Source organism: Gavia stellata, chromosome 1, assembly GCF_030936135.1.
Source record: "Gavia stellata isolate bGavSte3 chromosome 1, bGavSte3.hap2, whole genome shotgun sequence".
NCBI classification, from domain to species: Eukaryota; Metazoa; Chordata; class Aves; order Gaviiformes; family Gaviidae; genus Gavia; species Gavia stellata.
The window spans coordinates 7,811,947-7,825,208 of record NC_082594.1 but is presented as its reverse complement, the minus strand read 5'-3'; the positions used below and the strand labels follow the sequence as shown (position 1 = coordinate 7,825,208).

Here is a 13,262-nt window from a genome sequence, read left to right as displayed (position 1 = left end):
ACTGATTTGTGGATCCTTCCACAGCTGCCCACAGAGCACTCGGCCACCAGTCATTGTACATCCTTTAGGGAAGATATCACCCTCAACACGCAATTAGCAGAGCTCCAAGAAGCCAAATCAGCTCTTGGTCAACACCTGTAAACGTCTGCAGCACAATGATGATCAGTTTGCACCTGCTCAAAGGGTGCTTTTTTTGCTCATTCTTTTCTTCTTAGATGTCTCCTATAACCTTCTTCATGTCTTAATTTTTAGTCAGCCTTCTTCTTCACTGTTTGTGTACCATACTCATCTTTTCCTCTCCTTCTTCCTCCCTCACTGTTACCCTTGGTTTTCTTGTTTTCATTCTCTTGAAGAAAATACCCATTTAGCAAGTAACCATTATCACTCTTCTCTGGTTGATTCCCAAATCTCTAATTTTATCTTACCCTACCTCATTTCTCAAATCTTGTTCAGAACAAAATCATGTTTTCTGTATCTCTTGTGTATCACCATCCCCTAGCACTAATCACAGCTTCTCATGTCTCTGCCTCAACCTCTGCTGCTTCCTCTGATTTTCATTCTTTTCATGTTTTTTACTTGTTTCTTCCTTCATACTACCTCCACATCTGTTCTTTTCTTTTTCTCTCACATACAGATGCACACACATACGTAGCAAATTAAACATACTTCATCTAATCCCACTTCATCCAAAGGATTATTCATGATTAGCTTTCCACCTTCTCATATTTTCCGACTAAACTTTTAACATAATCTTCTCCCACAACTCCTATTAAGTCACTTATACACTCCATGTACCTTGATTCCTTTCATTAATATGCTTCACCTGCTTAACTGTAGTTTCAAAATCTCATCCAAATAAGGGATTCTCTTCTGGTTTCCCTTACTTGCTGCTCTCACTCCTCACAATCCTTTTCCCTATTCAGCAACAATCTAGATTTTTTTTAGCTGTTTTGTCTCCATAGATCTGACACTTTCTACAGTCCTCAAAACATATGTCTTGATACCCTCCTTCTAGATATTCTTGTTATTTTATTTAGCTTACATGGTATACGATAACACTGATTACAATACGAGCCATCAAATTTTCCTTCACCTTCTCGTTGTTTTATCCATATTCTGAGGTTGGCCATATACACCACAGAAGAAAAGTGCCTATATGCTTGTAAGTGCAAGCACTCGATAGTGCAGACCCATCACAGAACTCCCAGTTTCATAAGCATAATCCATGGAGCAGATCAAAGCAGAGATCATGATTTCAAATGGGGTTCACAGTAAATGGAAATGAAATTACATCCATGCGCAAATTCTGTTTAGGCTAGCACTTCTAAGTTGTACAAAATGAGTATCAACAAAAGCAGAAGAATGCAAATTTCAGCTTTTGTACTTAGAATCTTCTCTCTCACACCAAGAGAAATTCATATACCATCGTATTAACTATCTAACAGGTAGAAATCTAATTTAAGCAGTCGTCCAGGCTTTTTTTTACAGGCCTCTCTGGAGAGAGGAAATAAGAGGGGGTGATTTATGCCATCTGCCTTAGTCTTCGGATGGAATTGCCATTTGAGGAATCTGTGTCTGCCCTCTGACTGTATAGAGACACTTTAGACTATTAGGATTTGCATCCTAAAAAAATAATTTTGCAAAAATTACTTATATTTCTGTATCTTAAATTTATAATAAACTTCAGTGCAGGAATTTTAAACAGTGCATTCCAGAGAACTGGATACAGTCTTTTCTTTCCACAAAATTACATCCTTTCTTGTGCAATTCAGGTAATTTATTATATGGCTTCAGAAGGTCGCAGTCACTCTGCCTTTCATTTTCTGTGCTTCTGCCATTGCTGACACCCTAACATATGAGTTATCATAAACTCTCAGTTTGTCAGGTTCCTATCTCTCTGGTCCATTTCAGTTTTAGAAGAAAATCCATCAAACTTTTCAACAGTCTGAACAGTTCATACATTTCTAGACATGATTTTCCTGTGTAATATTTCATTCTAGGCACAAGATACATAAAAATGGAAAATTGCTGTTGCTTGATTGACCTTATTTCATCAACAAAGATTATGAAGTACTTGTAAATTGGGACTTACAAAGTTATTTCAATAATGTTTAATACTGTAATTTGCATAATTTTATTTAAAAGGTTGGTAACTGTAGTTAGAGTGTTGAAAAGGTAGAAATTAATACATAAACTGTGGGTTAAGTTTGATTTATTTAAACACTTAAGATAAAATTTTCTCTCGTTTTTAGGTAGAAACCAATAGCATACTAACTGGCAAAACTTTAGGCAAGGAAAGAGCAGCAATAATTTACTGCATTCTTTGATATCCGTGACATGTTTATGTAGCAATCATATAATGAAATATATATAATATACATAATGGGCATGCCCCATTTCCTCAAAAAATAAATATACAACAAACAGAACCTAATCTCTTGCGATTTGTTAAATGACAATGTACTCTGACTCATATTTTTGTGCCTAAAATTGTCTCCCAGTACCTTTGTTTACCTTTGAAAGTTAATACTCCTTTCCCTGCTCTCTCACCCCATTGCCTATGAACAAAACACAATCAATGTATTCTCTTGGTTTCTTTTCTTCTTGTGTGTTAACTCTAACACGAGTACTGAAGGCTAAACTACACTCAGTAACTCTGGTGCAACCCCATTGGTGTCACTAGGCTTGTACTAGTGTTACTGAAGTTACATTTATTCATCTGTGGATGTGCCTACACCTGCAGGAGGGTGCAGACCTGAAAAGGTAAAGAAAATACTTGCACAAATAATGAAAATGAGGAATAAGGAATATTCTCATAAATGAAGTATATGTACATTTCTAAAGAAACTTTCATATTTTTTCACAGGACAAGCTTTTTACGCATGAATCACTTGCTTTACAAGTATTTTTATAGCAGCAGAAAGGTTCACTATTTCTCTGAAAATCTTGGAAGACTCTTTAGTGTATGTATGGGCAGGGAGCCACAGTCCTCTGCACTCTACAACTAAAAGCATAGCAGAACAGATCCCTCATGCCCAATTAATTTTTCTGCAGAAAAAAAAAAGACAATTTAAATGGCTGAGACAAAGTCAAAGTGGTTTTCTGCTCCTCCTCACAAGCTCAGGGAAAGAAAACTGATGTAACTGTTGTTAACAGGGATTAACAGTGCACACCCTGAGAAGCAGCTAATACAGCACGACTGATAATCACCGGTCACAATCTAAGCCTAGCCAAAATTCAGCAAATTGTTCCAAATGCTTCTCAGCTTTCTTGGTATGAGAAACTGTTTTGCATCAGTTTGAGAGAAATTTCAGTTTTTCATAAAAATGTCTTCAACTTAGATTTAAGGAGAGAGGGAAAAATCACTTTCATCCAACTTCAGTTTTATTTCTGATACAAAGATGAAATCTTGAAAGGTGAACCTGGATGTTACTTTTGAAATAATTTCTATGCATTGCCTCAGTATTCTAAAAAATAAGATTATGCTTTTAAGGTTATCTATTAACTACCTTATACAACAGCAAAGATGCTTTACTGAAGCACTAAGGAAAAAGTCAAAAGAAAGGTTGAGAAAAATGCTGACACATAATGCTCTTTAAAACAAGCACAAAAATCTTGCACTGCACAATAAACTCCCTCAGATTAAGAAAGCAGTGTTGGAAGAAAACCTATGGCGGAAAAAATATTCTAAGATTTTTAATACACTAAAACAAACAACTGCAACACAGAAATACTTTGAAAATGTTTAATGTTATGTGATACCACTTTAAAATATCAAGTATTGCATCATCCCTTTTCAGAAGTAGAGACTAATTTACCAATTATATGAAGTATCTTTACTTCATATACCTTCTCCACAGGTTTCCTGACATAATGAAACGTATGATTCCTGCATCTAAACTGTAAACTATATGGCAGCAGAGATTTGGAAAATATTCTGGTTTTTACCTCACCAATATGTAATGAAGTTAATGGTCAGTGATCATCATAGGTAGGTTTGTGTATAATACATCTGCTGCACATCAAATGCTCTAATACCCACAAGGCCACTAAACAGGCGTTCCTGGGCTTTCCTACACTACACATGATCTAACATGTCTGCTCCACAGACGTGTTATTTTTCAGGATTGCATTTTTTTCTGCCTCATCCTATTCTTGGAATATGTTGTGTTAGGATATGTGATAAAAGCTCATCTGCACCCCCAGAAGGGAACAGAGAGTTGGTGCCAGGTGAGGGAGCCCAAATAACACCCTGCCTGGCCGCTCCCAGGTTCATCACAGGAGTCATCAGCCCATCAAAGATGCGCACACACACACGAGCACAGAGGCAGAAGGGCAGGTGGAGGAACCGCTATAATCCTGTCAGAGACCTGTCTCCTCCCAGGGAAGCCTCAGCCCCATGAGCTAAGGGTGACACCCAGCACCGTGGGTCAGCTGGAGAGCACCTTACAGACTGGGGATAATATCACTGCTTATGGGGTGGGACATGTTGTGGGATGCAGGGAACAAGCATCTTGGCATTGTAACAAGACTTATGAGATTTCTAGAGGAAGAACCAAAGGTGTGGAAAAGGAGGGATAAAGGTGGTTTGGAGATGAACAAGCATGGGAAAACAGAGGGATAAGGGGATAAAAGGGGCCAGTCACATGTAAACAAGGTCAGTGCACTTCCCTGTCCACGCCCTGTGCCTGCTGAGCATTATCTATCATGTCTTCTATTAAACTCCATTTCTACCTAATTTCTTGGGTGAGCGGTGCTCTATTCTCTGTGTGTGTGTGTATGGGTATGGAAGTCTGTGGAGCGTGTGAGGGTGCGTATGGCAGTGGGTGATTGCCAGCAAATGTCAAGCTGGGCTAGCTGATGAGTAGGTGAAGCAGTCAGAAGCCAGGAGGGCGTGTGCAACTGGGAGTGAGACAACTGGAGGAGTTGGCTACTGGAGGGACAAGGGGTCCATGGCAACTGCCCAAGAGACTTTAGGATCCAGGGATTGACTGAGACACCCATTTGTGTGTGTGTGTGCTACTGTGCAGGGGGGCCAGCTACTAGACAGACTGTGTGTCTGAGCTCAGTTACTGCAGGGATCCACAGTGTGTGTGACAGTGTGTGTGTGTGGGGGGTGGGGGGCTGGGTGTGCGCACGCGTGCTTTCGTTTGTGTGAGTGCTGATTGTGTCTGTGTTGTTCTGTTCAGTCATGTGTATATGTACATCTGTGTCCTGTTCGTGTGTGTGTGCGTACTGGGGATACACGCCTAGCCTTGGTACTGGTTGGACATTGCAGCATGGAGTTGCAGCAGCCTCGCCTCTTATCAGCCTACCAAATTCAGCAGCCCGCTAACATCATCTAATAATTCATGCACACATATTGCAAATATAGTGATATTTGCTGTCACAGACTACAACAAAATGCAAGGCTAAACTTCGAAAAAAACTGGCTTAACTTTACAGGGTCGTGTTCATTAATATGTACCTTCTATTTTCACTAAAGCAGAAAGGATTTAAAATGTGACAGGGAAAGCTATTCTCATAATCTTTTTGAGTCATTCTTCACTAAGAATTGGCAGGGAAAGAACAACGGCTAGAAAGAGACCTGGAAATAAGAAACTGCACTCAAAGTGTATGTGATGGCAAGCTATATACAATGTTAAAGCTTTAACTTTAGTAAAGCAGGGGAATGCCTACAAAATATAATTAACTAGGTTTTAGATACAGCCAAATATCAAAAAGATGCGGAATTCAAGAATTGGGTAGAAAGTCAGTTATCAGTTATTTTCCTCCAGTAGGTCTGCATATAGAGCTAAGGTTCATTGAGACACGTAATTGAAATGGGGGTGCTCAGTCCTGACTAAAGACCAACCTGTCTTATTGATGAGATCAGTCTCCTTAAGTCACGAGAATGGCTCCTGAAAATTAGTCCCTATTTTGAAAGAAAGATGGATGTCTTTCAACAATGTCAAGATATATGAAAAAATGTTCCATAAACTAAAATATATTTGTGTCCTTCTACATGAAAATCAAATGCCTGGAGATCAAAAGAGGAGCACTTCTCTGACTTATTTGACAAACAAACTTCAAAATAATACACAATTCCTCTAAAAAGAATGAAGCAGTATTGAAAGCACCAGCTGCAAATTACATTTGTCCTCCTCTGGAGGAATAACAAGAGGTTGCATGGACAGTTGGAGACTCTTAAAATTTATAGAGTAAGAAAGAGCACAATCAAGATAACACCAATCTGCTTCTACTAAAGAGAAAGATGATGGTGAAATCAGAGTGATTAATTGTACGCTGCACATGATTTGAAAAATTATTATAGTTCAATAGTTTCAAGATAAACCCAGGGTGCTATGCTCACCTTTCCTACACCTTTACAAAGTCTAAGTCTTGAATTTGGACATTATACAAGATTAATTTGTCTAAGTCCTGAATTTGGACATTATACAAGATTAATTTTGTTATGACCACACTACTACCCAGTTAAGCTGTATAAAGAATGAAACAATCATACTTGCCAAAATCCAATAAAATGAAGTTTTCTGCCTAGCTAACATAAAACATCACATATGCAGCACAAGTAATTTATGATTAAAAAGAAACCAAAGTTTTAAACTAAAAAAAATTCATTTCAGTTGTCATTTCTTTTTATTAATAATCTCCAAAAAGTGGAAATTTATCTCTTGTAGGCATCTTTACTTTCTATTACCATCAGACTGAGTCAATCTTCTTTAGAAAATTATGAGAGCTGGGATTTTTAAGATCAGGAAAACAGGTATTATCTGTGGTATATTTGGGTTTGCTAGTATATGCAGAAAGCTAGGTCATCTAAACACCGATTAAAAATATAATTTACCATTGAGGCTGATTCACCAGATCACTGCATTAAAAGTGGCATGGGTTTTTATTACGTGAAATGTGGATTAGAAATGAGTCACAGTCCATAACAGTCAACACTCACACTTGCAACAGTAGGGACTTTGCTTCAGAACATTTCCTGAAAGCGTGCTAAAGGTGTGTTAGTTTTACAGCATGGATCAGCTAATCCCTGGCTAACAATGGGGGGAAATGAGAGAGAATTTGAATGGTTAATTTTGCATTTTTATTAAAGTGAAATGGTGTTCATTCAGATTTATTTATACTGCTGTAAGAAAAGAGTAAGAACACACTGCAGCTATTCTAAAATTTTTAAAAAGTTAATATAAATAATGTGAAAAACCCCTTTTATAAAACCTGCAGTGGATAATGTTAAGAGCAATACATAAAAGATTATGAGGGAAGGAAATCTTTTTTTATCCAATGTTGTTACTAACGTTTCGTTATGTACTGCCAGGTTAACAACCTTGCCTTGGCTGAACTTTAAGAGGTAGTTTGCAAAGCAAAACATCAATCAATTCTAGACATAAAAAATAAATATCCTTAAAATTACAAAGAAGGGTTCTCGTAAAATAAAATTCATCTCATTTTAAAGGAATGAAGCATCATAGAAATTAAGCCCTTCCATTTCCAATAAGACAGGAAACCAATATTTTTCTTTTCCACTTTTCATCAAAACTAGTTTTCTCTTCAATACTGAGCAGTTACTTTCTATTCACTTCTTAGGTTATCCAGGGTCAAAGGAATACGTCTGTCTCTGACAACAGCAGTCTAAATTTTGCCTAACTGATGTCTGAAGTCCTCCAAAATTAAGTCTTATGGAACAGGAAAGCTCTTTCTTCCTTTTGTATAATTAAAACTATTAAGATAATGACATCTGTGCTAACTCTTCTTTCACTTTTGAAAACAGCTTTCAGTTAACTTCTACAGGATTCTAATACAGTGAAATCCACATACAAGTGCCATTGTCTCAAATCACAAAGAAATTAAGTCTATAGATAAGTAATTATTCACTTGTACTCTTTGTGCTATGTTTCCCAATTCAGTTCAGAACTGTGACTTCATGACAAAGTAATTCAGAATAAAGCTATCACCATGGAAAAATAGTCTTGTGTACTTGAAGAGCTTTATCAACTTCTTAAATATATATCCCAATTAAGCCTTTCATGCAAAAGAATAAAAACTCAAATGAATAGAAACATTTATGGAAGACAATGGGTTTGATGGCCTAAGACCATGGATTGTACTATAAAAGTATATTTTCAAGAGGTTATGTTGGCCACTGGATCCTTGCAAACCCACAGATCCTGCCTATTTTTAGCTTACTGCTACAAAATCCAGCAATGTTAAATGTGGGCCTGTAGTGTAATATATCAAAAATGACACAAAAGCAACAGCTAATCCAAGGCCAGGGAGAGCAAGACAAAAAGAAAGTCAAACTACATTTAATTCAGATCAGTTTGGGCCATGCAATTCTAGGCTTACTCAAATCTCTAAGTGCTTCAAACAACTCTAACAGACATACTCTGCTTTCTGCAGCACGTCCAACCTCATGGACAAATTATCTTGGACAAATTAAAAATGAAGTATAGCTGGGCGTAGAGGAGGGGTATGTACACACACCCAGACACCCACAGAAGTATATATGTTTTTTCTCAGAGTGATAAAAATAACTGATAGAGCAGTGCTTTGCTGGCTTCCCCACAGGAGAGGCTACAAGGATAAGAGCAGCCCCACAGGAACAGACTCACAGGGCAGAAGAGTGGCAAAAGCAAAGCATGGTACCTCTTTCAGGGGGTTTATTTCAGTGTCACCCAAAGGACCAACTACCTGATAGTGAGTAGAGGGTATCCAGAAGCCTGTTGTCGAGTTTAGTTTTTTGTCAGAAAGCCTGCTTTGTAAGCTCCAGTGTGTGAACTAAAGACTGGTAAATTCAGGGGATTTGCTTCTCAAGCACACCCATGATCCAGACTAAAATGCTAAAGCACATGCACTCTTAATAGTCCAAATCCAAAAATTACAAGGCATTACACATTTTCTATGCTGCGTCCACCTGAAGCAGAGGGACACAGACAAGTGTATGATGTGCTCTCTTTACAGTTCAATAAGCTCCTCTCCCCCAGTCTGCTAATGGCAATGTTTCAATCAAACGTCTATAGAAAGAACTTCTTGATTGAATCTAAAGGCCAGGGTTATTCACAGACAATTGAAAATGGAAAGTATTATAATTTTGCAGAATAGAGGTGTGAAGGAGTAATTGGATATGTGACCAAGGGATGCTTTTACTTGATGGATTGACGGGATGTTGATATTTCTACCCACATTCAGACACAATGAAGGTTTTCTTCTGATTTTTTATGTAGTATGATATATAGCACTCAAATATGCAAAGTAGTGCTCATTTCTGAGGAAAATAAAAGAAACCCCCCCAAATCTTGACGTTATTTGACTTTAAAGAGTTGCTTTTTCCCCTAGTTAAAAATTATGTCTTTGATGAGGCTTAAATATTCAAAATAGCATCCAGAATTTCAAAGAGAAACCCAGTAAAAACAATTACATTTTTACTTTAAAATCACTTTGGCCCCTTTTATAAAGTTGTTTCTTTCTAAAACAGTATATTTTAAAATAAAAGTTTTGAAATATATTGATTTTCAGGTAGAAAAAGAATGGATATGAAATAGAGGCAAAATAAATCAGATTTATAAGATCCATTCTGTACTTTTGCTTTGGGTTTTGGACAGTAACAACATATTTTTCTGCTATCCATCATACTAAAATCCATTTAAGTCATCAGATGGCAGGATGAAGATTTTTCTATTTTTGCATATTTAAGGGCAATTGTTTTATGCTAGTTCATTAGTCTTGTGTTATGTAGCACCTTTTTCACTAATGATCTCAAAATATTTTATAAACAGAATTTAAATCAATCTTGTGAATACTGCTATTATAAAAGACAAATCTCTTATCCCGCTGCAGAAATGGTGATATGCAGAACACAGCAGCATTTGCCAGGGCAAACAACATTGCTGTGATACAATTCGAGGGCCAAAAAACAGAGAAGCCAAGCCAATGCAGCTTTTAAAAACTAGCACAGAGCTCTACCAGATTTAGCTTGTCCATTGTAATCCACATTAACTGACAGACTGAAAGATGGGTATAAACAACAAACAAACAAAACTGGTGTTTAACAATCTGGAAAACATAAGAGTCATTTGAGATAATAAGATGTGCAGTCTGACTTTCAAGACTGTGATCAAACTAATTAAGAAAGAAACAACAAATTTATCCTGAAGAGAAGTCAATGGGAAAATATATATACTTATATGTCAATATTTTTATAGTTTTAAATACGCTCATTAATAAAAAAATCCCAAATCAAAAAGCTCCCTACTTTTGTGAAAATTCAGATTCTACCCTTTTAGACAAGAATGTCTTTTTACTCCTCTATTACCATTGTCTTCAAAAATTTGCTCATCAGTCATAGTTACAGATGACATTTAATATTCATTATGTAATGCCACATGACTTATATTTTATTGCAGAACTATATAAGGCCACCTCCCTCCTCCAATTTACTTTAGGTCTAGGCTGCGCCTACATTCATATTATCCAATAAAAGCCTTTAGAGTACCGACTGTCTCTCAGAAATCTGCAAATTCCCCCCATTCTTTTAACAGTCAGAATAGAACGAATTTCTTTTTCTTTGCAGCCTTTGTTTAAGCCTTTATGTACTTCCTTCAAATGTGCTAAATCCAGGTTGCACGGGCTGACTGGGATGACAGAGAAGAAATCCGAACATTTTCCTAACCTCCCCATTTTGGCATCATCACGGCCCCCACGCTTCCTGGCACAGGAGGTGTCACAGAGCAACTGCCACGCTCCAGAAAGGGTCTGAGCTCCTGGTGTGCCTAAGCAGGGATGCACCAAAACAGTGGCACAGCCATCTGCATGGCCGCGCTCAGGCATGTCTAAAGCAAGCCAGAGATTTGATTACAGCTCACGAAAACATAACCTAAGTAGTCTGAAAATCACTTCTGTAGGAAACAACTTGAGTGTATCTGCACAGAACTCAGCATAGGCTGCACAATTAGCAAAGCAAACTAGTAATGAAATAACAATAAATCATAATAATAATAATAGTAATAATAATGACAATAATAATAATAATTTGGAAGAACAATGGGAGACTGAAAAAATACGAGGAATTCATTGGGACCAAAAGCAGAATAAAGTACATACTCCTTAGATCGTATCACTCTGACAAGGCAGGGGGAGAAAGGGAACAACCACAGTGTGTGAAGTTATATTAACGTTTAGTTATCTGAAAGGAAAATTAAAATCTATCATAAAATAAATGGGAAGGTTGCCATCAGTTTCGGAAAGTGATGCAGCGAAACCAGCCTTATAGCTACTTTTAACTTAACTATAGAGCGTTTTGGAAACTAAAAAAGAAATAAATAAGGCTTATTCTGTGCAACAGAGAAACTGAGATGATTCATATATTATTAAATTCATGCTTCTCATTATACAAAAAGATCTAAAATTTACAGCCAAAGAATGGAGAACAAACAAACTCCCACAAATGTTTAATTGTGCTTAAAATGCCACAGAATAATTCGTTTTGTACCATCGAAGCTTCCTATCAAATTTATTCCCACGTCCAAAGCTTGGCAAGCCAAAGTTTTCAAGCCACTGAACCTAGAAACAAAGCTAATTAACTGTTTCTTTTGTTATTCGCTGCAGGCCCAAATTATAAGGAATAACATACAGTATAAAAGAATAAGGCCTTTTCTTTTATCTCATTTAAGAAAAGCACACTGATGAAAAACAGTCCCTCACAGGATGATTTCTTTTTCCCAAACTATTGAGTTGAAAGGTTTGAAGAATGTCAACAGAGCCAAAAGGTTTAATTACACGAACTGAAATCATTAGAATGTTAATGAGACAAATCACGCAGTTTACCAGTTGTATACCAAGTGTAAAAAGGAAATATCTTTCTGGTGGACCATTGGAAACATTACACTTGAAAATGCTTTGTGAATGCTAATCATTGCTGTCAGGCCCCCTCCCTCTGAAAAGACTCAGGAATTTTTGGAGGAAGATGGCAGAAAGGATGAGCAGAGCTGTTATTGAAATGGAAATGCACTGAAGGTACATTGCGTAAAACAAAACAATGAGACAGGTTTCTTGCGCTGCTGAGCCAACAGCTAAATGAAATCATGAGAAGTCTCCATCTGGTATGTAACAGCACTAAAAATAGCCTGACCTTTTTTAGGGAACTATCAGGCTATCAGTTGTGGCTAGTGATGTCAATATGCAAGTTTATGCATATTCCAGTGTTCAAAATTTGAAAATAATTTCTACATGGCATAAAATGGATTACTTAACTATTTTACGGTAAATATAATGAAAATTATAGTTATTTAAGAAAAAAATAGATTTTAATAAAATAAAAAATTATATATTGTTTTATGTTTTTAAAGCAGCATTTTTTTGCAAAAACATGAGTGGACAACATTAACCAGTTGTCATGAAAAGCATCTTAAAAAACCCAACAGTCAGAAATAAAAAATTAATACGTCAAAAACTTTCGTGAGATGTATCACTTGCATATATATCCACTTGTCTTTTAATTTTATTTAAGTTAATTCAGAAATGGTACTCAGATTTGTGGCATGCACATTCAAATGAAAGAATTAAAGGAAAAGCATCTAAGACTAGAGAAAAAGAATGTGATCATAGGAAACATGGTCCAATTGGCAAGATCTAAAAAATTCTGCCTGTTCCTCCCATAGGAGGCTCCCTGGACTCTAAATACGCTTTGAGGCTTGATAACAGGAGTTGAATAGCAGGGATCTAAGATGGATCTATCCCCAAAGATCAGCACTTCTGGGTGTTTTAGACACACTACAGTTACAAGAGAGGATTGACTACTCTATGCCCACCTACATCATGGCTGCTTCCAGCTTTGGACAGAAAATATAATTGAACTTTACTTCTCTGATCCATAAAATATTTTGTCCCTATAGTGTTAGATGGTTTTTTGTGGTAACTAAAAAAGAATGATACCTTTCAGAAGCTTTAACAACCATCTAGCTAACTCTAAGGATGCTTAAACATTCACCAGAAATGTCCCTAAGCATTTACAGTCTTCCTCCAGGCATGTCTGGAAGTCCTGACAGTACTGAAAACGCAGGTGCTTGACTCATGTTCAAGTTTCAAAATAGTAAATCTAGCTTTCTGTTAACTCTCTGAACTGACCTGTGTGAAAAAAAAAAAAAAATAGGGTGTATCTGCTAAATTATATTTCCTGTAAGATAAATGATACGACGGTGGCTGCATTATAATATATTTAGCTCATCCAGTTTTGGAAGATTTTCCTTTACTTTTCCAAA

The 13,262-nt window shown here is 36.8% G+C and overlaps 1 protein-coding gene across 7 annotated transcripts in view; it reads right to left on the bottom strand.

Annotated features, from left to right (window-relative positions):
- The window catches only part of DLG2 (discs large MAGUK scaffold protein 2), a 660,722-nt gene that overhangs the window by 403,975 nt on the left and 243,485 nt on the right, over positions 1 to 13,262 (bottom strand). The gene's annotated exons all lie outside the window — the stretch shown is intronic.